General features: G+C 40.2%; 1 protein-coding gene across 13 annotated transcripts in view; it reads left to right on the top strand.

The window, feature by feature from the left end:
- The window catches only part of BRSK2 (BR serine/threonine kinase 2), a 307128-nt gene that overhangs the window by 91899 nt on the left and 190409 nt on the right, over positions 1-24820 (top strand). The window lies entirely within an intron of this gene.

Below are 24820 nucleotides of genomic sequence, written 5' to 3'. Positions count from 1 at the left end.
GCACCTCTGTTTCATTCCTGCTTGTCACCTTTCTGTGGTTTTATTGCAATATATGAATGGAACCTTTGCTATTTGTCCTATTCCAAGCATTTGTTGAGCAGAAAAAAAGTAACAAACACTCTGTACAACATTGTGATAAAAGTATTCTGAAATAATTTCATGTAATGGACAAAATATAGATGAATGAAGATCCACTGACTTGAAAATAGAAAACAAAATTCACTTATGTGAGTTAATATCCTTTCATGGATTTCAGACATGTAATCAGTGGCCTTACATCATTAACAACTTTCACTTTAATATGGAATTACTTTTTTAAGGTATACCATCTTTACAGCACCCAGGAATTTATTATCCTATTAAAAGTCAGTATGCTGCTGGATGTCTGCTTTCTGATGTTTGCAATGTAAAGCAACAGTTTGCATACTCTGACCACCACAGTCCTGCTCCACAACTCTAACCCTAGTCTTGAGTTTATTAAAGAAACTTTTGATGTCTAAAACCTGGTATTTAGAAGTGTAAATTAGCTTACACTAGTCCTCACTTTATTGGGGAAACTTAACAACAACATATATGGGTTTTGGGGAAATTTTCATCCCTTTCCATCTTGGTATCATAACTTCTTCCTGGTTTTAACAATCAGTACAATCTAGGTAAAAAGTAGTGCTCCAGTAATCAAAATGTGATGTACCATTCAAATTGAAAGAACAGTTCCAGCTTTTGTACCCTGCTGTACTGAACCTTAGTAGTTGATGTGAGTATAAGCTAGGTAACAGCTGACTATCCAAAAATTATGATCAAATGTAAAAATATTTTAGATACCTGTCTTCATCTTTGTTCTGAGAGTCTGAGTTATCAGAGTTCAGTAACAATTTGCACTTTACAGTACCTAGTTTCAAACCTCAATTGTTAATTTTTGAGTATAAATTCAAATTGCTATAGCTGACCTGAATTTGTTATCAAAAGCTGCCAAATATCAACTCTCCATATATGATTTTACATCATGTGAAGGGAAAGGATCACTTCAGCTTTTCAATAAGTAGTTCTAACTTTTCAAAATCCTAGTACTAACCCTAGGCTTTAGTATAACATCAGTAGTTGTTGCTACTTGAAAATCAGTAACAAAGCATTCGGAGTCAAAATACCCGCTTCTGTTTTCTCTCTGCTGTCTCTAGAGTAGTTGAGCAATAATGCCAAGTAGGCATCCCCTGTGATCTGGAATCCCAACCCAGAGCACCTACTACAATCTCTCTATGCTGGTATTTTGTTTTCTGTCACAACCCTAGAACAATGTGTCAGTTTTCTCTACCATCCTAAGCACTACGAGTTTGCAGTTCTGCCAGTTTTCAACTGACAAAATTGATGGATTTGTACCATACCTTTCTGGATTAGGAAACAGTTTGCTGTAGTGTACGTGTAGCTGATTTTTTTTTAATATTCTTTTTATATAATATTTATGCAATTTACTGGATCAGGAAGCAGTGGTCAGTATAACCCAATAAGTACTGTTCTTGGGATTGTTCTAAAAGAAATAATTTAAATTATAGAAACATGGTTAGTGCATGTAGATTGCTTACACTGGTAGGGTTAGTAATGAACCCCTGGGAATCAGCTTTGGATTCCTTTTCAGTAGTTGGATGCGAAAGGTGAGGAAATCTGGAGCAGTAATGTTAGCTCTGTTCTTCCTCTGCTTACTGGCTCAGTTCTTGCCATGCTCTCTCTGCCTTATTCATTGATGTCTCATTGTCTCACAATTTCTTTCTCCCACGCACACCAATTTAGTTTTTTTCTCCTTGGCTTTCACCAGATACCACTGTTGTCTCTATTTCGCTCACTTCTTTCTGTCCTTACTTTTAACGTTTTCTCTGCTTAACCACCGCACCAACTCCATCCCTGTCCTTCTAAGGAGCTGGACAGGAAAGTAGTGAATTCTTCCAATAGCTGCTGCTGCAAGGGGTTTGAACTTGTGAAGAAGTGAATGCCTTCTGATAGGGTTTGGTGTGCAAGGACAGGGGAATGAGTGGAAGAGAGCTCTCTGACTAGTGTGGAAAAGCAGGAGAGGTCGAAGTTTATGATAGAGGCAGTGGTCCTTGAATGGCATCTGTGGCAGGATGGCTTTGGGTTCTAGTAGTGTGAAAATGTTTAAAATTTTGTGGTCATTTTTTAAGAGAGCAGACAGCCTTGGATTTTTAAATTTGTATATTGAGTGAGTTTGGTTGAGGGCAGCAGTGGCTTAGAACATCCATCATTGAAGTAAGCTCTGCTTCGGGAGTGAGGCCTCTGATTCAGAAGGCAGCACTGCACACAGACTCGGTGTGACAATCTGATACAGGAGGCACAGAACTTTAAATGACGGGGTGAGCTGAGGCTCTGTCTGTCCATGGGCATCAAAAGGTAGTGTAACTTTACTGTTGAGTTACTAACTTCGGTGTCCAAAGAGCCTGTTATGCCTTGTCAGGTTCTCTCCCTCAGAGTGTCCTGTCTGTAGGAGCCTTTGTTGCCAGTTTTTAAACGTCTGTGTTGTGGCAAAGTAAAAGAGCTGCCATGCTTCATCCCAGTGATGGGAATGTGTTGTTGTCTGGGGAATTGTATGTGTAGTGGCTGATAAACTAGTATGTTAATCCTGTTAATGCTTGTGTGAATCCACTAATTCTGGCAATGTTGCACTGTGACACAGTAGCAGGATTGTATGGGTGATGCAGGTCCATAGCTTGGAGTGAACTCTGTCATATCTTCAAAAGGTCGTTGCTATGATTAACTGTTCCTTAATAATTTCCCTAGAAATTGTAGGATAATTGTGATTCTCCTTAGGTTACAGTTACTGTGTCACATGTTTTCTGCAAAAATAGCTAGAGTTGAAAGCCCAAGCATGAGTCTTAAATGGAGTCAAGAATAGGATCGGTTTTGGTAGCAGTTCAACAGGGGAGCTTACAGCATCCTCAATAATAGCAACAATAATAACTCTTCACACTAACATTTTTATCTGTAGTTTTTGAAGAGTTTTATAAAGATAATACATCCCCCATTTTACAAATGGGAGACTAGAAAGCTTAATTCCTGAAGGCAAGAGTGACTCAAGTAGAGAGATCTTGCTGGAAAAAGTATTATTCAAAAAATTGCCTTCTGTCACTTTGTATTTTCTCTGACTCTATAAAATATGCTTTTAGTCATTTCTACTCTAATTATGCAGTCTCTCCACACCCAGGTGTGTGTCACAGGTGGTCTAAGCTGGTGTAATTTCTCTGAAGGTGGTGGTTTTGCCCCTACCACTTATCTCTTGTCTATGTTTTTCAGTAAACTTTCCTCAAGGTAATTTCCATTTTATTTTTCTGTTTATTTTGGCACCATTTTTGTGCTTCCTCTCTGCTAATGCTGTTTGAACAGCTTGGGAGGATGGATTTTGTTTAGGTTCAAGAATCCCCTCAATATTTGTTTTAGAGGAAGGGAATCTGTGGGCATGCTGCCTTTGAATTGGTCCTTCCAACCATCTCACCAGGAGCACGTGCCCTGTAAACCTTTTCTTCCCTCTGCAAGCTCCTGCAGAAAGGATCCCATTTGTTTCCCCCTCTCATGTCTGTGTGCCGTGTTCCTGGTGCAAATGCAGATGGTTGATTAGTTAGTACTGGCAGGCTTTGCAAAGACTTCTTGGGATTTCACATGGCTTTAAATGCTAATAAAAGATTTGTTGTTTCATTTCGGAATCTTGTAAGTAAACATTTCCACTGTGGATGCACTCAGAGGAGGAAGCTGCTAATTATGTCTTGTGCCCCTCTCTCCCTGCTAGTACCTGTTTCTCCCTCATGGTTGGAGGCTGTTGACACAGCACCAGTCGTTTATCCTGCTTGGGGATGGATTTGTACATCTCTGGTTAGGTGGTGGAGAAGCAGGAATGAGTATTTTCTCTCAGTAATGGAAATGGAACATTGTCACAGAAGTGTTGTCTTTTTATACCAGGCCTCCCTAGCTGTTGTTATTTTAAACAATTGCTTTAGCATAGTCCAAAATTCAGAATATTATAGTAGCATTCTTAGCTATTCTTATTGCTTAATCTTTTCATCAAGCTATGACAACCAGTAGTGAAGAATGAAATGGGAACCTCTGCTTTCTGTGTCTCCCTGTAATCTTTGATCTGGAAAGAGGTTACACAACAAAACCTTAATTCTTTAATTTCCAGTTCTCAGATAGATGGAATTTAATTTGCCTCCTATTGTCTCTCTGCCACCTTATCTTCACATGTCTTGTAGTAAGTTGTTAGGTTGGCCAGATTTTCATGCTGGCATGTTGCCAATCACATGAATAGCCTTTGTATCTTTAAAACCGAGAGGGTTCAGAGAAAAAAAGGTAAATATTCCAAGACTGTTTGATATATGGACAAGCTGTGAAGCACTGTGGCAGCAGAAACATGTACTGAGCTCATTAAAGCTGTTCCAGTGAGACAAGGGGTCTTCTAATATCCTACTGACATTAGAAATGTGCTTCAGCACTTCACGCAGAGAGTTCCTAAATATAGTTAGAACAACGACTTTAATAGTAGTGCTTTTATGTAGCAGCTGTAAGAGGTAGATCTCAAAGCATTCAATATGTAAAGTAAAGAGTTTTAATTCCATTCTTCAGACAGGAGAACTGATTTAGGCTGGGAAGGTGAAGGGAATTGCAAACATGATGCAGCAGACCATGGCCACAAGCATGAAAAAAAGCTCAGGTCTGACGTCAAGTGTCCTGTGCCTAGTGACATTGCCATGTTGCTGTTATAGAGTACATTTTACTGTAGCTTGGATATTTATGGTTTTGACCCCGATCACAGCCAGCCATGTCGATTTTCCAGCCCCTTCTGCTACTTTCAGTTTGGAATTGGGCTGGGTAACTATCTCACAGCACTGCTCATGAAGCTGTTGTGTACCAAGGCTCTGTCCCAGATTCCAGGATACAGGCGCATGACTGCACAGAGATCAACAGCCAGCGTACCTCAGCCTAAAAATTCTCTGCATTTGGCCCATCCTCTTCAGTAGCAGAGCAGTGCTGCTGCTGTGTCAGCCAAAGGTGTCTGTGCAGCATGTGAGGATTGGCAGTCCTGCAGTGCTTCAGCAAGGCTGGACAGTGTGCTGTTAAACTGAGTGTATCAAACAGTCGGAGGAACAGAGTCCTTAAAGGGTTGCATGCAGACACGTTATAAAGTGATCTATTTATATCAGAGAGCTGCACTTGAAAGAGTGATTCTGCAGGCTACCAGTCATGGCTGCTCTGCTATTAAAGGCCTGTGACAGAGGTGGTTTCTGCTGTAATAATTTCCTCTAATCACTTAATAAAAATTCTGTCCCACACATCTTTTTTTTTTTGGTATGTTTCAAAGGATCACGGGTGAATTTTGTTGTCTGAGGGTTAATTCCAAGTGAAAAATATTTACAGTAGGTCCTTGCAAGGTCAGGCCTATAGATCTACAGGTAAATGCAAGTGCAGGTTCCTCAGTTTGTTCTTCTTTCAAATGAGTCCTGTCTCCTGGACCTGCAGAATACCTCCTGGTTATCCCATTTCCTACAGAGCCTTTCTGCCCTGTAGCAATAATAAGTACTCACACTGAGGTATATAGTGCTTCTATGGGAAAGAAATACCTTTATTTCTATAATATCCATATCTATGTTTATATCTATATCCCCAAGGGGGAATTGGAGTGGATGACCTTTAAAAGTCTCTTCCAAGCTAAATAATCTATGATTTGACAACACATTCCCGTCTGTAAGGTCAGATGAACCTGAACTGTTTTCCATGGCAAATTTGAAACCAAGGTTTCTATAACAGAAGATGGAAAACATTGAGTTTTCAGGTATTTCAGGGGTTCTGCTTTTGTTATCAGTAAGTTGTGTTGATGTAGGCAATGTGGGGTGTGTTTGCAGTGCTGGTACACTCAGCATACCTGCTGGGGCTTGTGGGGTAACTTGGTCTGTGATGACCTGTTCTGTTTTCTCCTCTGAGCAGCTAGAGCTTTATACAAATGTTCCCGTTGTAGTCAGGTAGATCTTGGTGGCCCTACAGAAGAGAATCAGATTAAACAGGTTGCTCATGGCAAAGGAGTCCAGAAGGTTTCAGTTCTTTCAGAAGATTACATGAGACTGTCTAATCAAGGACAGCAGAGCAGAGTTAGCCTTACTGGGTCCTTTCATGCAGCAATATGCTTATAATGATGTTGTTTGCAATGAAAGAAATCCGAGAGTATTGGAATAAATCTCTCTGCTTGACCAGGCCTCAAAGATTGCTTGTTTCTTATAATTAATAGGGTGGACTAAAGTAACTTATCATCAAACTCCAAGCTCAGTCTGATGCCAGTGCTTTAAATTAAATTGCATACAGTTTTGGTGGCATCATTGGACCTCTCTCCAAGCTTTTGTGCATAAGGTGCTGCCTGCTCAAATAAAGGGGCAATTTCAGAAAAAGAAACCAGTACTCAGATGCTTACCCAGGGAGAAATATGAAGGCCTGAAAGAGCCAAAGCAAGAGACTTCCCTGTAAAAGAACATTTCAGACTGTCACAATGTGTGTAGTGGCTGCAGAGATACCTGGTAGAATCTGGTCTAGTTAAAGGCAGGGCTGGTTGGACCTGAATGATCTTTGAGGTCCCTTCCAAGCCAAAGCATTCTGTGATTCTATTAATCCATTCTATGCTGTGTGTTATGTTAGGGTAGACAGGAGTTTATACAATTCCCTTCAGGAAGGGGGAATAGGTCAGCACTAGAAAGCTCTTCTGGTGAATTAATGAGAGGATGGGGCAGGGTGGGAGAGAGGCAAATGGCTTGGAATGAGAAATGCAAATCAGATTGGAAAACAAAATTAAAAAAGAAGGAATAAAAACAAGGCAAAGGCCATTGGGGGATTGTGTGCTGCATTTTCTGTATGTGTTGGAGTATTAAACATCTCCAGGCCGTACTAATGATGTTGATAACAAGACTGATCTTTTGATGTTTCTGAAAACATCAAAGTGAAAGTCCTAGAAGGCTTCAGTTCATCAAAATATCAGACAAAAAGAACAATTTTTTTTGCTTTGGTTTAATAGGTATTGATATTTTATTACTCTTAATTTTATGTTTCCAGGGGCTTTGGGAAAAGCAAGGAGGAGATAGAAGAAAAATAAGCAACAGTTTTGAAGTGGACATGAATGGAGCTGAAATGCAATTCAGAATAGCACTTCAGAGAACAGTTAAAATCCTTCAAACTACTTTTTGTCTGTCCTGATTTGTGTAGAGAAGGCAGAAACTGTCTTCCATGGCTCTGTGTTGTAGTGAGGAGAGCTTTGTCAATTAGGAACATCAGTAGATCCCTGTGGCCTCTAAAAAAGGAATTATTTTTGCAGTTACTTTGTGACATCTGCCACCCTTTTCCATTACTAAGAACAAGGAAGACCCTCAAGCAGTTTTAAGCTCTGGCTGCTGTAGTCCTCCTGGAAAGACTACTTCCAAGGTAAATTCAGGTGTCCAGCACTGACACTGTAACCTGCTCCTGTGTCAGGGCTGTAAAGGAGTTCTATAGATTACCAAAAACATATACAGGGGCTGGAATCAGGTAGTTGGGATATTTATTAAAATTTCACTTAATTTTGGAAGCTGTTACTTCTAATGATGTGAAACACAGGTAAGACATCCTCAATACTTTGATTTCAAATACTTTTAGAACACTGGGAAATTATATTGAACTCATATTTAGAAGACTTCTGCTGCAAGTGAAATTGCTGACATGTATAAAAAAGAGCTTTTCAGAGAACTTTAAGTAGAATAGATTCCCTCTTGGGTGCGTGAGGGACAGTAATAGATTTGTATTTTTAACTGCTCTGCCAGAACGTTAAGCCCAAGTTTTGTACCTTTTGAAATTGATGGTTCTTGTGTGACATCTCAGTTTTGAGTCAGGTATACATCTGTTTGATTACAAGCACTCACTTGGGCTGTAGTTTTCTGGAAATAGGCATGAGAAAAGAATTAAAATGTAGAGTTTGCTGTGTAGCCAATACAATTCTGTAGCCTGAATAACCTCTTCAGATGGCATTGCTTCCATGCTCTGTAAAAATGGCTTTTGGTGTTTTGAATTTGGGAATTGTAGTGCAAATCAGGCATTGTTTCAGGGAAACTAGAGTTGAAATATGTTAATTTATCTAGGCTAAGTCCTGCCCATGGAAGGTTGTGTGCTGCAGTACATTTTTGAGGCTGTTGCAGCAGCTCAGGGAGAAATGCCAACAGTCTGTCCAATAATGTGCTGGTTTAGAGGACTTCCTATCATGGAAGGTTCAGGCTTTTCATAATTTTCTGCATGGCCATGAGAATCCACAAGCTCTGTTAAGGGTAATATGGTGGAGGAAAAAAATTACAATCACTGGTGATACTACAAGGGGGACTGATAGTTCAGTAAAATGCTCATTCCCTTGCATTTGGAAGCTGAGGAGCACTTTTTACTTTTAGTGGTACAATAACGTATGGTATTTTCTTTTACTGTTTTATTTCACAGATATAGATAGACATGTGATGGACTGCCCTGTTCCGACAGCCCTTTCTGAAAAGGGGTTTCTTCTGGTGCTTTGGAGTCCTTACAGACCTTGTAGACTGTAGACACAGGGTGCAAGTTCCCAAAAGGAGATCAAGAAAAATGTCTGTTGCACTTTCAAGAACCAGGAGGGAAGTGGATTTAGGGCCCCACTCTTGAATGGTGCAGTGTACATATGTATTACCCTGTGTGGAGAGGACGAGACCCAGCTTCATCTCACTCTTTGACCAGAACAGGAGGGAACTGTGGTTCTCATCCATACTCTGTCTGTGAAGGTTGCAGCAGTACAACTGTATAGCCAAGTTAACAGAATTTAGTTGTTAATCTTTAGGATAGGAAGTCTAGGAATTGCTGTACAGGATAGGAAGATACAAAGCAGACATTTTACCATTGACTCTCCTTTCTGCCTTCTTACTGTAAAATTTCTACCCTTTATATGTGTGGTTGGTGGCAGTAAGCTCTCCTACATGGAGATGTAAATAATCACAATGCAAAGTTCTGATCTTATTTTTTTTTTAAGTATGAAAATCAAAGACTAGTCTCCTCTATTCCTCTATCAAAATGAAAACTTTTTTTTTCTTCATGTTAAGAGCTGGTGCATTGCTCCAGGTTTATTCTTGACTTTGCTGTGTTGCCACATATATTCTGATGCTGTTAAACTGTAATGTGTATTACAATCCAATTTATTCAGTCATGTCCTCTAGCCTTTTTCCTTCTGCTGCTGCTGCTATCTTTTCAAAATGCAGGCAGGCTTAACCAAGCTTGCTTTAATCCATCTAGTTTGGATGAGAGCAGTGAAGTCACACTGACCACGCTCCTGTGCTGTAGCTGTGTTCTATCTGATAGCAATGTGGGCTGGGCTGTCTGAGTCTGGTCATCATCCCCCAGTAGCTTTGGGCAGCCTCCTGCTCCCCACAGCATGAGGAACTCGATTCTTTGCTCCATCTGATACTGCTTAAAACTCAGGACTGTGAAAAACCTCCTGTTGTGGCTCTGCAGCCTGAAGCTGATAATTTCATGCTAGGTGTCTAATTTTCTTTACTGTAAAAGAGGGTGTGGACTTTGTCTTCCTGTGAGTGTGTCTGTACTTAGCTAGGTGAGAACAGTGATAATGAAAAGTTCTCATGATGGGAATGGAAGCGTTGTTGGCTGTTCACCATCCAGTAATTTGCATTTGCTTTTCTTCTTGAGAAGTGCAAGAATATGTTCACAGGCTCTAAATCCCTGTGGTTGTACAGGTGAGCTGGCTGCTTCATTGCTGGAATCCATCTCCATATGTGTTGATATTTTTTGCTATTTTGTTTAAATGCCATCCCATCAGCAGTGTTAAAGGAGACTGAACAAGCACTCAACACTGAAGATCCATGGTCATGGTTGGATACATAGATGATTGTGAGCATGACATTCAGAGATGAGTTTCAGAAAGAAGAAAAAGAGGGTTTTAAAAACAAATAAGTAAGAGGTGCTATCCAGCAGTTCCATTCACATACCAGACAAGACACTTAAAATCACTGAGCTGTTAACAGCAGGTTTGCCTCAATTCATCAAATGCATCAAGCACAGTGCTTCTGAGAGAGAGAAGATCAAAATTCACACTGATCACCCTCTTGGAGTTTCTTTCTCTTTCTGAGTGTTCTGTTGCTTTGCTTTCAGGAGTTGGAGTGGGAGGAGGAGTGGTTTCTGATGAAGGAGGTTTTAATTTAGTGATTGACAAACTCTCCCAGGTGAGAATCATTTAGCCAGGTTATCAGATTAAGGAGTTACAAAGTCAGAAGGCAGTGGTTTGCATTCCAGAAATCTCAGCATAAAGGAAGTTCTTCCAGTGGATATAACCAAATTACTCAAAAGCTGTTCCATGCCTTTAGAAATACTGGGATTTTTTTCCTGCAGGAATTTTACAACATCTGATAAGGTAGATGTAGTATGTTTTAAAATAAAGAAGCAATAAAGGTGCCATCAGAACAGGAGAGGCAATCAGAAATAGACCACTCTGGTTACCCTCTCGTAATAATCTCTCATGAGAGATTATCCCTCCTAGGTCTGCCTGAGGTATCCATGGCACCTGCCTATTCTTGCAAAATTCAGCATTAGAGTTCTTTGATTTTTACACACTTACTGGGTCAGGGACTAATAGAACTGTTTTCCTGGTGAATTCATATACCAGGAGAGAAACCAATGTTTGTCTGCTGGTTCTACTTGTTGTTCATGCTCTATCACATAAAAACAAGAAGGGATTTAATGTAGTTGAAAGATCACAGGCTTGAGTAAAAGGTATTTGGTTTCTCACATCACCTTTATGTACAACTATTTGAAACAGTTCCTCATATGTAACTTTGTTGATTGAATAATTTTGCAGATTTTGTGTGAAGAAAGTAGGCAAATACGATGTCCCTGAAGTAGATAATCTGCCTACCAGCAATTTTAGCTTTAAAGTTTTGCTTTTCTTAAAGCTTCTTAAGATGCTGAGTAAATCCTCACATAGAGAACTTCTTTAAAATGCCCAGTGTTTGTCATTGAAGAACATAATTAGGCAGATCCAGTTAGCAAAATTCTGAGGAATAGCTTCTTTCAGCCCCAAACTTAACTCTGAGTATCTGCCTGCACCGGCAAAATTATAGGTCTGTGTTCTTCCTCACCTCTTCATAATCACAGAATTCTTTTCCTCATTGGTCTCTCTAAACACCTCTGTCACCTCAAATTTGGTCTGTTTGTGCGAAAAGATTCTTCATTGCTAGTAACTCTAATCATGTCAGTCTCTTTGATTCTTCCAGTTACTGTTTTGTCATACCAAATTCAAGCTTCTGGTTATCCCCATCAAAGCCCATTAGCTTGTCTTCTTTTGTGTTCTCACTCCCTCTCCCCCTTCTCTCCAGCCATCACTGTATTTATCTCTGTCTTCCCTGCCTGTGGCAGTGTCCTTTATGCACCTGACATCATCTCCCCTCCTCTAAGACATCCTTAGGAGTGACTCCTGTTCAGTGTCTGGAAGCAATCAGCTTGCTAATGATGGCCAGGTTTAGCAGCAGACTAGGGATTGCTAATGGTGTTTATTTATTCATGCTCCTTGTGGAAGATAAAGCATCCAGTTGATTGTGATTAGCTGATTCAGGTAACCTCATCCTTATTTTCATCTTTCCTTCCAGTCTCTATCCAAGCCTTTAATTTGTTTTGTGATTCAGTTCTGAAGTTTTAAAGTCAGTGGTTTGTTCTTTTCAGCTGCAGCTTGCACTGGGAGGCCCTCTTCCCAATTAGGAAGCTTGAACTTAATGATATAAATGACAGCTACTGCTACTACTGCACAGTTTTACCCTGGGATTTTCAGAAATCCTCAGGAATGTAGATATGAATGTGATCTTTTGGAATCCTGAATAAACTGTAGCTGTAGTTGTCACATATGGTGGGGTTTTTCTTTGGAATTTTTCTGGTTTGTCAAGAGGATACTTGGGGGAAAAAAAACAACAAAAAAAAAACAAACAAAAAAACCCACACGCACAAAAAAAAACCAACTCAAGAGGATACTTGGGGGAAAAAAACAACAAAAAACAAAACAAAAAAAAAGAACACACACACACACAAAAAAAACCAAACCTGTCATTTGGGGAGCTTGGTGGAGAATAAAGTCAGTCCTTAGTAAAGTAGAGTGAGGCTGTAAGACAGCACTAGCAGTGCATGCTCTGCTCCAAGAAACTACATGGCTCAGCACTTCCCATGGTAATGGGAAGCAAAGGCTTGATTCCCTGGTGTGTGTGCTGTGGCCATTGCTCATCAGCTGCTCTGGATTCCTTTGGTTACAATTTTACTGTTCCATTTCAATCAGAATGAAATCAGTTACATTCTACATGTCTTCAACTTCAGTGCATGTGAAAGAAGTTCTGAAAGTGCAAATTGAGGTCAAGTATTTGGTCACTGCTCAGAACTTCCAACCATTTTACTGCTTTCCATCATAGACCTTGCACAGGTCAGCTGCTAGAGGTTTCTTGAGAGGAACCTCAAGAGATACCTGGTGCATCCCTTATGCACATCACCTCTGGCATGTTCTGAAAGACCTCCCAAATGTGGAGATTCTGTGACCTTTCCACTATTTACCTGATCTCACCATTCAGAAACGTTTCCTGGACTGTGATTTTCCTGTTTCAATTTAGAATCATAAATGAAGCTTAAAAGTTGGGGTTTTTTAATACTTCCGTGAATTCACTTACATGAATTAGCCTACAACCTTTTTGAAGTCTGGCCTGTGATGGCGCTGAGCCCTTGGCAATGTAGAATATACAGGCAAGACTATTGCTTACAGGGTGTGGGTACAGGTGATTCTAGAATGCTGTCTACTGGGATCCAGTGATGGCGCTGAGCCCTTGGCAATGTAGAATATACAGGCAAGACTATTGCTTACATGATTCTAGAATGCTGTCTGCTGGGATCCGGTGATCAGTGACTCTGCTGGGCTGGACACAGCAGAGTCCTCAGCAGCCACATCTGCTTCTGGAATGGAATTTAAGCTTTCCTGAAAGAGTGAAAATCGTCCCATGTTGTGAAGTATTTTTTATTATACAGCTAGAGTTGCTGCTTGTGGACCCTCTAAAGATGTATATGCTGTGAAACAAATGTGGGCTTATTTTCCATGCTGACCGTGTGGAAATCCCACTGGAATTCAGCAATCAGCTGTGACTCCTAGGTGCTGTATGAGCAATGCTGATGTCATAAATAAGCACTAGTTCAACTGAAATAGTTTCTGGTGAATGAAACAGGTAGGCACTTCATTCTCCCCTCTGTGTCTGTTTTAAATATAACTCCACTGGTCCTGGGGCTCGAGCTGCTATTGCTCTGTAGTCTCATAGTGAAAAGCATGTAGAGTAGTAAAAAGGATGCTTTGAATTTAACACCTGCTGATATTTTGGGTTTTTTTTTTTATGGATACATGTGCATGAGCTGTAGGTAACTGGCAGAAGCAAAAAACCTTTTTCCCAGTGTGCATTTGGTTATGAAGCATCTCTTTATCCTTCAGTTGAAGTTAGTGTTTGGGATAGTACAAGTGGCAGAGCAGAAGATGCTACAGATTTTAGCAACTCAAGCAAGGGGAGAAAATACAGTAGGAAGCATTCACAGATTTAGCCTTGAGGCATGAAAAACAACTTCTTGAAACATTTATAGATATTTTTTTGAAATATAAAAGCACCAATTGTGACTATATTTTATCTTAGTCAAGACATCAAAAGTGCCATCTGCTGAATTTTCTGCAGAAGGTTAATGGACCAGTTCTTTCCTTAAGAGTGTAGTTTCAAGAGAGACAGAACAAGCTCTTCATTTTGTACGATGGAAGATTTAAGCTGTAGGTGCAGAAATTTTTTGAGCACTTCTCTTAATACTTTATGAAGCCCTTTATGTCCAGGATAGGACAAAAAGGAAAAAATTGTTTAACACTTGCACGCTTATTGGTTTCTAACCTTTAAATGCTAATATGATTTAGTTTTGCACTTACTTCAGTTGACCCTCTCTGGTTTTGCTATGCTTGAATTACATATTCAAAACAAAAACACCTCTCTTCTGTGTTCTCATTTATACCAGAAATTGCAATATCTAAATGCTTGTGTATTCTCACCAGTCCTTCCATCATTCTGCCATTTAAGAAATTAATGTGGTACAACTTAACACCTTTTTTTCTGAATGAAGATGATCTATATTATGTATCAAAAGACTTTTTTGTCATGGCAGGGTTTAAGACATTGTATCTTCTCAGCAAACTTGACTTTTTTGGTTTTTTTAATAATATCTTCTTTTATTTCACGATGATCATGCACAACTGATGTGTCATAGAAATACCTTAAAAGCGGAATTCTCAAGAGAAAATCCTGATGTGGGGTCTCAAAGACCCTGTTACAAGCAAGTTGTTTTTTATTGTACATGAGTGCAAATGTGCATGAGCTTGTGCAGTACATGAAGAAAGGTATTCTCTCCTAAAGTGGTCACAGCTGGACTCTAGCAAATAATACAGTAAAGAGAAGAGTAGTGTTAGGCCTAGGTGAAAATATGACTCTGGAAAAGATATGCTTAAGAAAATTTGTCGTGTGAAAACAGGCTTTTGGATTGCTAAGAAACAACAAAATGTTTCACCAACAGTAAAAATAATGAGAGAGGCCAAAGAAGAGAGATACACATGTCCTGGAACAAATTTCCTATGCCATTGAAATATGTTTGTTTGTATTTGGATGAGACATCTTGTTCTGTGACACTGACCTTTCTGCAATGTCATTTGCACGTGTGGTCCCAGGAGGGCACTGAGCTCAGATACTGGAGTCACTCTTGCAGGATCAGGCCCTTGGTAGTGGGAGAAAGATGGAGTGCAGGGAGGGGAGCTGGTAGAGCAGGGCAGGTGCTGACAATTAATTCACAAATTGGAAGGGGAGACTCATAAGGTCATTGTGTCCCCCACTGAGTTGTTCATATGCTTATAGAAAATCTTGCCCATCTCCCCCTGCTGATGCGAGGTGAAGGGAGGTGTAGAGCTGACAGGATGAATGATGAAGGCTTCCCCCAACCCATTGCCTCACTGTGATGGAGTGACATATTTAACCTCCCCTGATGCTGCTGCTGCAGGTGAAATGAATTATGCGACCCCCCGAATCCCCTGTCGGTGCTGTGCTGTCTCCAGGGCTGGATGCAGCTGCTATAATTTGGGAGTTCTTCTCCTGCTTTAATGCCACGTACAAATCATGCACATTTCTCTGCTTGAAGACCCCAGGCTGCTTTGAATATGGAACTGGTCTCCCTAGGGGATGTGCAGGGGGAGGGGAGAGCAGTGATAGGAGACAGAAAACCTGCACAGAATCTCTAATCAGACTCTGTCCTGTGTCTTCCCTGGCTGCAGATGGCTCCTTGCTGTGTTGTGAGCCTTGCAAAGCCAAACACCTTCATTGTCAGACTTGCAGAAAGTGCTTTAAGTGTCTGCTGCAAAGGGTAGGTGGAGAATGGATAGCTCAATTTTTTGAGATTGCTGGGGAAGCCTAATTAAGTTGGTGATTTTCTTGTTGGGGAAGTAGTCACAGGTAGCCTTGAAGGAAATGAAATATGTTAGTCTGAACCACTTTCCAACCCTCTGGAGCCATGGATTTTTCTTGTCAAATGGGCCATTGCCAGTTTTACTCTGGAGGGTCAGAACTGCAAATCTTTCTTAGCTTGATTCCCCTTTCTACAGAGGCATTGTTTGCTCATGTCTCTTATTTCCTTTCACAAAGAACTGTGAGCTCTCCTCTAACCTGCATGTCTGGCTGGATAGGAAGATTATTCTTTAAAAAAAAACTACTAAACCCAAAACCTTAACACAAAATGAACTTTACCACACTGAAGAAATAAGTACTGTAGCACTGCAGGACATTTTATGCTTTAAAGCACTGAGAACAAATACCTCAAAATACAAGTTCTGTAATATTGGATGATTGAAGCACCTGTGGGTGGGGATGCAGTGAAGGTGCTAATAGCATTCTCAGCATTTAATTATTAATACAGCCTATAAATTGCAATGGTCCATTTATACTCATACTCCTTTGGCTTCTCTTCCTGTTGAGATGAAGCACTTGAGCCAGTAGGGAGCTTTCCTGTAGGATGCCAGGGGCTGTGGGCTCCATCTCCTCTGCCACACATACTCTGCGGGGTGGAACTTAGTGGAAATTATAGAATAAAAACAAAAAAACATAAGAGTAAGGTGGAGAGCAGGGAAGTGCTCACAAATACTCTGGTGCACAAGCAACAATTTCTTAGTATGTGTCCTTTTAGTATTAAGGACCTTCTGTCAGTCATGAGAATTGTGTCAGATATTCTGCTGATTGCTGAGTCATTTTCACTGTCTTCTGATGACACATAGTGTAAAATGTGTATTCTGAATAAATTCAAGTATTGTTTTTTATAGAAAACATTCAGTGCTTTATTTTATATTGGAGATAATTCATTAAAAAGAACCAGTAAAACACCTTAGTTGATTTTGAAGGACTTGTATAGATCTAGGCCTTTCTTAATTTCTTTCAGGCTTTTTGTAAACATTTTAATAAGGCTGCCAATTGTCACACTACCTGAAAACTTCTGCGAGCCCTGACATAGGCAGATTTTTCTTGCATTCAGTAATGTGTATTGGCTTCATTGGAGAAACAGTCAGCAATAAACAATAACTACAGAAATCCTAACAAAAGGGAATAATGGAGAAATTAGTTTCCCAAAGTTTTGTTAATGAGCACAAGTTCTTTTCTCTGAAATATAAGATAGCTCTTTGCTCAACAACATCAGAAAATGCCATCAGAGCATGCAACACTTCTGAAGTATGTTACTTTATTTTTCATGATCCAGGAGGCTTTTTTGTTCTTGTTTGTCTTCCTGCATACTGTTGCATCCAATTCCATGCACACAAAATACCTTTTCCAAAAATTAGCTTATTTTAGTTGTCCGGTTTCAGTTCATGATGGAAGTTTATTTTTGTATTGTACTGGGTTATGTGGATACACTGCTGGTTACTTCCCTCAGCTGCTTGGCATAGAAAGAGTTTTAAGTATAGAAATGTTTACTTGCTTGTCATTGAAAATAGAACGGGAGAATACATCCTTTTGTGAGGAAAACTGGATTGCTGCTTTTGTTCCCTTACATTTCTGGTGTTTCATAACATTTGTTATGGGCTGCATGTTGCTGCTCATGCTAGATGATGGTTGGAGAGAAAACACAAAGGTGTCCGTTCTGGTTTTTCTTCCCAGAGCAATCAGAGGCTCATAATTGTGTTAAATAGGACTAAAGTACTTTGAAGGATTGCTGCCAAATATATCAGTTTTTTTGTGTTTTACTTTCCATGCCTTTCATCACAAGAGGCATTGTGCAAGTGTACAGAATCCAATGGGTAAGAAAGAATAAATAGGTGCCAGTTTCAATTTTGCAAGTCTTTATCTCCCTCCTATGAACTGTGTATAGGGAGGGCATTTTTCTCTTGTCCTTGTTTAGGAAATTTGCTAGCTTAGTCTAGTCAGTGTTTCCTTATGTTTCTTGATGAACACTGAAGTTACTAGATTACTCTTAGACATCCTTACTTGTGCAGTCTGTCTCCTGTGTATGGCTGAGTCATACAAGGGGGTCTGACTGTATCTCCTCTTCTCCATGTTTGGTCCCAGCTTTCATTAGTCTTAGGTTTTGAGACTACTGTGAAGAGCACCCCTTGTTCCTAAGCTGGCTGGAGGGTGAGCGAGCAAAAGTGAGGGAGACAGCAGCAATTTTCAAGGCATTGATATACAAACTTCTCAAAGAGGTGCTCTCGGTATCTAGTGCTGGAACCTGAATTTCAGTTTCCAAGTGCATCAGCACTTACAAACTGCTGCTCTGTCTTGTGTGTGCTGCGTGCCTTGCTTAGGCTGCAGAGCAGGCTGGCAAACCTGGGCTAAGGCTTTGTTTAAAGCTGGGGCTGTTTAGGAGAAGGGACCAAGAGAAGATGAATGACTGAACAGGACATGTTTGGGAGCAGTGGCTGCTGGTCAGTCTCCAGCTGTGTCTGTGCCCAGCACTGGTGCCTGCCAGGTGGCCCTGCTGAGCTCCGGTACCCGTGGGCTGGGTGAAGGCACCTGCTGCCCTAGCAGAGCTGGGCACCACTTACCTTCTCCCTGGAGCTCCTGTTCCAGCTGGTATGTTCTGTGATGCTAACACAGTGCACTTAACTGCACGGGCCTTAACTCCATAACTCCTTAAATGCACCAGCAGCAGAGCTGGGAGATGTCAGAGCTGTCATCTCTCTTTGCTGTGCCTTCCCTCCATAGCTTTTTTTAAAAATCTCATCGCTCATCAGGAGCTCTGCATATCCTGAATAGCACATGTCAGAAGACCACTGCAATATTTTAACCCCCAAGTAAGTATATAAACAGTAGTGAGTCAAGATATAGTATTGCAGCATCCTTTCATCATTTCCAAAAATTGAGTTGAGTTTTGGGGTCACTTTAAAAAGGACATTGAGGTGCTGGAGCATGTCCACTGAAGGGCAGCAAGGCTTGTGAAGTGTTTAGAGAACACATTTTATGAGGAAGTGCTGAGGGAGCTGGGTTTGTTTAGTCTGGAGAAGAGGAGGCTCAGGGGGAACCCCATCACTCTACACCTGGAAAAGGGGGTGTAGTGGGATGTGGACGGGTCTCTTCTACTGTGCCTGCTGTGAGAGGACCAGAGGAAATGGCTTTAAGCTGAGACAAGGGAGGTTCAGATTAGCGATTAGAAAAAAAAATCACAGTCAGGATGGTCAGGCATTGGAATAGGTTGCCCATGAAGGTGGTGGTCACCGTCCCTGGAGGTGTTGAAGAGGCGTCTTGATCTCACACTGGGTGATGGTTCAGTGGTTTAGGAGTGCTAGTGCTGGGTTGATGGTTGGACTTGACAATCTTAAAATTTTCTTCCTACCTCAATGATTCTATGATTTTATGAGTGCTTGGCTTTATTTATTCCTATTTAGATTTCCTTCAGATCTCTCTCCTTGCTTTTAATGCTGTATTTGAGGTTGCACTGTGATCCGTGCCCTGTACAGCTTTCTAATTTTCATTACCAGTTTTTAATTGTCTTGCTGGATTTTTCTCTCGCACTGTTAGAAAAAAGAGAATCTTTGAGTAGGGTGTATTATGCTTTTATTTCACTGTGCAGAGTGGAGAGATATGTTGAGATTGTATCGCAAATGATGGACCAGAAGCAACTTCCAGCATTCTGGGGCACAGGTCAAATAAATTATCCAGATCCTTTTGAATATGTATGGATGGCCTCAAGCTTCCCATGAAAACCTTCTCCTGTGTAGTGTCTAAGGCTTTTTCTGTTTCATTAAGTGATGATTCCTTGTCTGTGCTGGTGCACTGAAGCACTGTGTCTTTTCCTGGCAACCAGATGGATTTGTCACTTTCAGCAGACACCAATGACTTTCAGGATTTATTGTTGTACTGAGTGTGTGGAAACTCTCTCGTTGGTGTCTCTGGACATTGTAGGATCAGATCTTTACTGCCACATTCTTCATGTAGCCTTCTCCATTACATGGTTTTCAACAAACTGTATATAAAGAGCAACTTTGTGCTTGTTCTATAACATTTTGCAGTTTTAAGCTGTGGAAAAATGGATTAATATTTTTGAGAGATTAGACCTGCGTTCCCAGTATGGCAATCTGGGACTGGAGAATGGCTAAATGATTGACTTCGGCTCTGCTGTAGCACCTGTTCCTATGTGAGGTTTGTTTTGGGTCAAACAACAACTGTGGGGTGACTTAGCATCTCAGTACCTTATATTGTCATTGAACATGTTAATAGGATATACCAAACTAATGAGGTAAAGTGGGAATAGAAACATCAGAGAGAGTAAGTTCTGGTTAAGTGTTGCTAATATCGTTTCCCCTAGAATTTCTCTATATGCAAGAAGAGGGCAGCAGGATTTCATGATCTATGAAAACCTTCTGCTGAGGTCAAGATTGTGATCATCTGTATCAGCTGGACACAGCCCAGCTGATGTAATGAACTATGGCCACAACTACTTTCACTCACACCCCTGTTGCCCCTGCAGTCTAGTATCATGATTAAATCTGCCAAACACTGCCTTTGTAGTATTAGTCAAGATGTCAGCTCCTGCAGCCACAGCCAGACTGTGTTTAGATTTTGTGCCTATTCATGTATCTTAGCAAGTTTACTTTTATTAAACTGTAAGGGAAAACAAGATGGCTTTCTGTCCAAGTTGCAGTTGGAGACAGGACTTGTGAAGCACTGGTGTTACAAGCCTCTGGGCTTCTAACAAAGAAAATAAAATAAAAAAAAAAAGCCCTAAACTCTAACTTTAGAACAACAGTTCATTTGAAAGATAATAAGTATAAAAGAGCTGCATCAGGAACCTCACTGACTATAAAGAGCAGGAGGAGTCTTTTCTACCTTAATTTTATACTCTCCCATTCCACACACTTGAATGAGCACAGTTTGATTTCATTTTCTTTTAATGGAAAACAAAGAAGTAATGGTCTGTACCTTTCCAGCAACTGACTTCCTTGGGTTCAATGCAGTAGACAATTGCAGGTTATAAAGTGATGCTGGTAAGTCAGTGAAAATAAAGAAATGAAAGCCTTTGAATGAGTAAATAATTTCTGTGACTACAAGAACAACTTGCTGATTGCAAACAACAGTTATTATTGGTTCATAAGCTGAGCTGAGGTCCTTGTTGCAGTGAAAGTCTCTCATATCAACATGCCTTGCAGTGGGGTGTAAAGGTAAGAGCTGCAATGTTCAGAATGAAGATTTTGTGATATCTTTGTATCTTCATGCAAGAAAGCAAGCTCACTCATTATAGTGATTGCCACTTGATTAATTACATTTCCTTAGGTTTGGCAAGCAGCAGGATAAAATATTACTTTCTGACATTAATTTTGTTTTAATTTTTCTTCTATTTGAAGGGTATAGTGATAATACTCTGCTGAAAAACATAAAATTTGCTAGTCAAGGGTCTTTTCAGTTACTAGAAATCACTTGGCTAACTTTTGTCTTACACAACTGAAAACGAAATTTAAACAATCCAGCCAACCAAACCCCGTAATCCTGTTCTTGGTGAGTTATTTAGGTCCAGGAGATAAAATTGACTGCATGAAGTGGATGTGGGTATTTCAAACAGGTTATTTGGATGCCTTATTATTCAAGGGTCAGCTGTTGATACATTTTGTGTTATCCTGGGCTCTCTTCCTCCGCATAGTAGGTTTAATTAATCTGTGAAGAATATGTACTGAAATAGTGGGTGGGAAAGGAGCATTCAGTTTGCATCAGACAGTGTAGTTCATTCCATCAAAGGGATTAGTCCTGTTCTCCTTATTCTTTTACAAGTACTTTCAGCAGGGCATCTTGCAGAGTAATGTGTTTTTCAGGTTGCCTGAATGGATAAATGAGGGATGGAGAGAAGCTGCTCAGGATCAAAGCCTAAGATAATGTATACTCCTTCCTTCTGCCCCATGTTGCTTAAAATATTTCAGCTTTTAACCTTATTTCTTCCACCATGGAAGGGCCTCCCTTCCTATTATATCCTGTCTGTCTGCAGAATGATTAACAGTAGCTTTAATAATCCTCAGAACATCATATCTTAGTATAAGCTCAGGTGGATTTTTCACACTCCCTCTTGCTCTCATCTCTTGCTAATGAGGCCTTGAGTTTGAATCTTTTGCCTCAGTCAGTTATTGTGAAGTCGTGATGTCCAAAATTAAGGTTCCAGTTTTGGAAGCTGGACTTCACAATAACTAGCTAAGAGGACTGATGATCTGGGAATTTTCTTTCTCTGTAACTTTCAGTTCCCTTGCTTTTCCAGTGGAAAACACAAGCAAAAATTATTTTTCCATAGTCAAGCAAAATATATATGAATTGCTAGCTGTCTCAGCCCTTGTTGCCCATGGAAGAGAGAGGTGTGTGTTAAGCAAGTTAAATAAAATGGTCGTAAAATAGTACTGAAAAAAATAGTCATAAAGTAGTACTGAACCCTAGCTTTATGTATTTTTTCCTAAGGGCCCAGTGACTTGGATTTTGTTAATTATTTTGGCATCAAACAATTGCATTTGCAAATGAGTTTATAACCAGCAGCCTTTATGTGAAGTTTCTCTTCACACTGGTTTGAAGCCTGGGGGTAACTGGTGATTCATCCCTGAGCCAGCACTGTGCTCTCACATGGTGCTGACCACTGTCTTCTGTCTGTGCTTGGAGCTGAGAGCATCAGCAATCTCTTACTTCTCTTGGTTGGGTTTTCTTTGTGTGTCTCTCTTAAAGACTTTATTCTGATATTAATTATGGATGCTCTAGAATTTTTCTGGCAGGCATCTTTTTTTCACTGACTGTAATTAATGTGTGTCTTGTCCTTCACACTAAAGAATGCAGACCCAACCCATTTTAAGCTCTAAGCCGCTTAGCAGGTAGGTGAAAATATACAAAGGTGTCTGTCTTGATGGCTTTCGGCACAAATCTGGAAAATTCCTGTCTTGGCCGAATGTCAGCATCTGGAGAGAATGAAATCTGGGTTCTGGTTGTCCCAAAAATTCCTCTGGAATTTTTACAGTAGAGCCCTTGCAGAGCAAGGACAGAATTATGTTTTCAACTTTATTCTTTTTACAGGGCTCTGTAGTCATTACAGTGTCATAGCTTAAGACATTGGAAGGACATTTTTTCAGACAGCAATGCCAGCTAATCTTTTTCCAAAAACTTCTCAAGCTGGAGCTAGACAGTTGTTTGCCTATTTGGTTTTTATTTTTGACCATAACAGTGTTATTAGAAAACTAATCTAAAATCTTAGAAACTCTTTCCTTACATGATTTTGATCAGCTTTACTATTCACTCTTATTTCTTTATTGCTCATTTATAATACTAACCTATTAAATATATTAAAAATTGAAAATATGCTAAATCATTTCAAGAGAAACTTGTACCTTAAGTATCCTAAAAATAGAGAGATCATGATGTCCTTAATTAAATATTCTAAAGTATATTTTCAGGCATTTTTTTCTGCTGCTTTGCTTGAGCTGAAGTGTCTTGGTTTCTTCTTTTCAATAGTGATGCAGTCTAAAAGTTGTATGTTTGTTTCAGGTCCTTTTCCTCTGGTGGAAGGCTAGAGGGGCACTAAAATGTTACCTGTAGTGAAGGGACTCTATCCACACTTCTAAAGCATCCTGTTTTAGTCAGGGAAACCCACTGGGAAAAGCCTCTGGAACACAGTTAGTAGAGATGTACACAGAAGAAGGTTATTCAGATCCAGGAAAAGGCAGGAAAGACACCATGACTTTTCTCACCAAAAGAAAGCCAGCACTGACCACTGGGTACAGCTGTGTCAGTGTGCACCCACATGGAAACAGCATCCAGAAAATGCCACTGGTACCCTCCCCTTGCCCCTGCACTCTGAACCTGTGTCAGGACAGCAAACATGCTTGGAACAGTCTTATGTGACTGTGAAATAATTAAAAACCTTCTGTTGAGCCCTTTTTCGGTTTAGTACAAAGCAGTTTGGGGTTCCTCTGAGTCAGAAAGCATTTGCAGTTCAGTAGGGCTGAGCTGGCTCTGCCGCTGTTGATGTGAGCCTGCACTTTGCCTGCGTGCCACAGTCCCTGGCTTCCTCTGCAATTCCCTTCTCCTCCCAGCATCTCAGAGCAGTTGACCCACCACAGTCCTTTTAACTTTTCTCTGCTCCCCGTGGTCTGCAAGCACACCATTGTTTCAATTGGAAGGTTTTTTGTAAATAACCAAGAGTGTTTATGCAGCAAAAGGCCTGCGGTGGTGGGAGTTCCAGGGCTCGGCTGCAATGCAAGTCAGGATTCCTGGCTGCAGGAGGGCAGATTGGAGCAGTGAGAGTTTGTTAAAGCAGAATTGCAGGGGGGTTCTCACTCTGCACACTCTCTTCTTTCACTTACAGAACTGTACAAATATTGTCAAAAAGTATATTTTGGGTCCTTATTCAAGTGAGGAAAATATTTTTAAAGCTGTCTGGAAGTGACATCTTTGATAACAGAAACATATATTAGCAGCAAGCACTACTTCCTTATTATGCTGTTTCTTATTTCCATTAAGTTCTCTTTGCTACTTTCCAGCACCAACTGTTATTCTTAATTTCATAGAAACAAACCTAACATAAATCCCAAAGAAACTTACAAAGAAAAAAATACCAAATGAGTAAAAGAAAAAAAATTGCAATAAGATAAAGACCTAAAGCACTTGGAATTGAAATCTTTTCATATGAGGAAGGAAGACTTAAAAAAACCAAACCTGGAATTGTGTCACACAGCTCTATGGTGAGCAAAGACAGCTTTACTTTGGGGAAAGAACAATTCTTTATTAGTGCATGTAGCATGTCTAATAGTGCTAATGACAGTGTCTATATCCTGCTGGGTTTTACCATATTAATATTGGCATGCCAACAGTTCTGGATCCAAAATAGTGAGTGTTGTTAATGTGCTACATCCAGCCTGCAAGTAAATAGTAAATCTCCATGGTTCCTGCTCTCACAAACGTGCCATATGAGCACTTGGTCTCATTCTCCTTAAATATAATCTGGAGGTCGCTTCAGATACTTGTAGTATTGACATTTCCCTTTTGAAATTTATGTGGGGATAAAATTCTCTCATGTGGAGAAATAATGCTTTTGGTGTTTTTTTGAATCGTTAAATAGCAAAGAAATGACTGGTTATGTATGTCAGTTCTACCTGACTCAATCTGCTTTCTCTCCTCACTCGGCAGCCACATTATCATTTCATGACAGTCATACTGTACCAATGCATTTAAGGTTAAGATGGCATTTTCATTGGCAAATTTGTATTCTCTTTTGTTTA

This window comes from Passer montanus, unplaced genomic scaffold (assembly GCF_014805655.1).
Source record: "Passer montanus isolate IOZ18808 unplaced genomic scaffold, ASM1480565v1 scaffold65, whole genome shotgun sequence".
NCBI lineage: Eukaryota > Metazoa > Chordata > Aves > Passeriformes > Passeridae > Passer > Passer montanus.
Note: the sequence above shows the minus strand (reverse complement) of the source record. Positions and strands in the feature narration are given on the sequence as shown.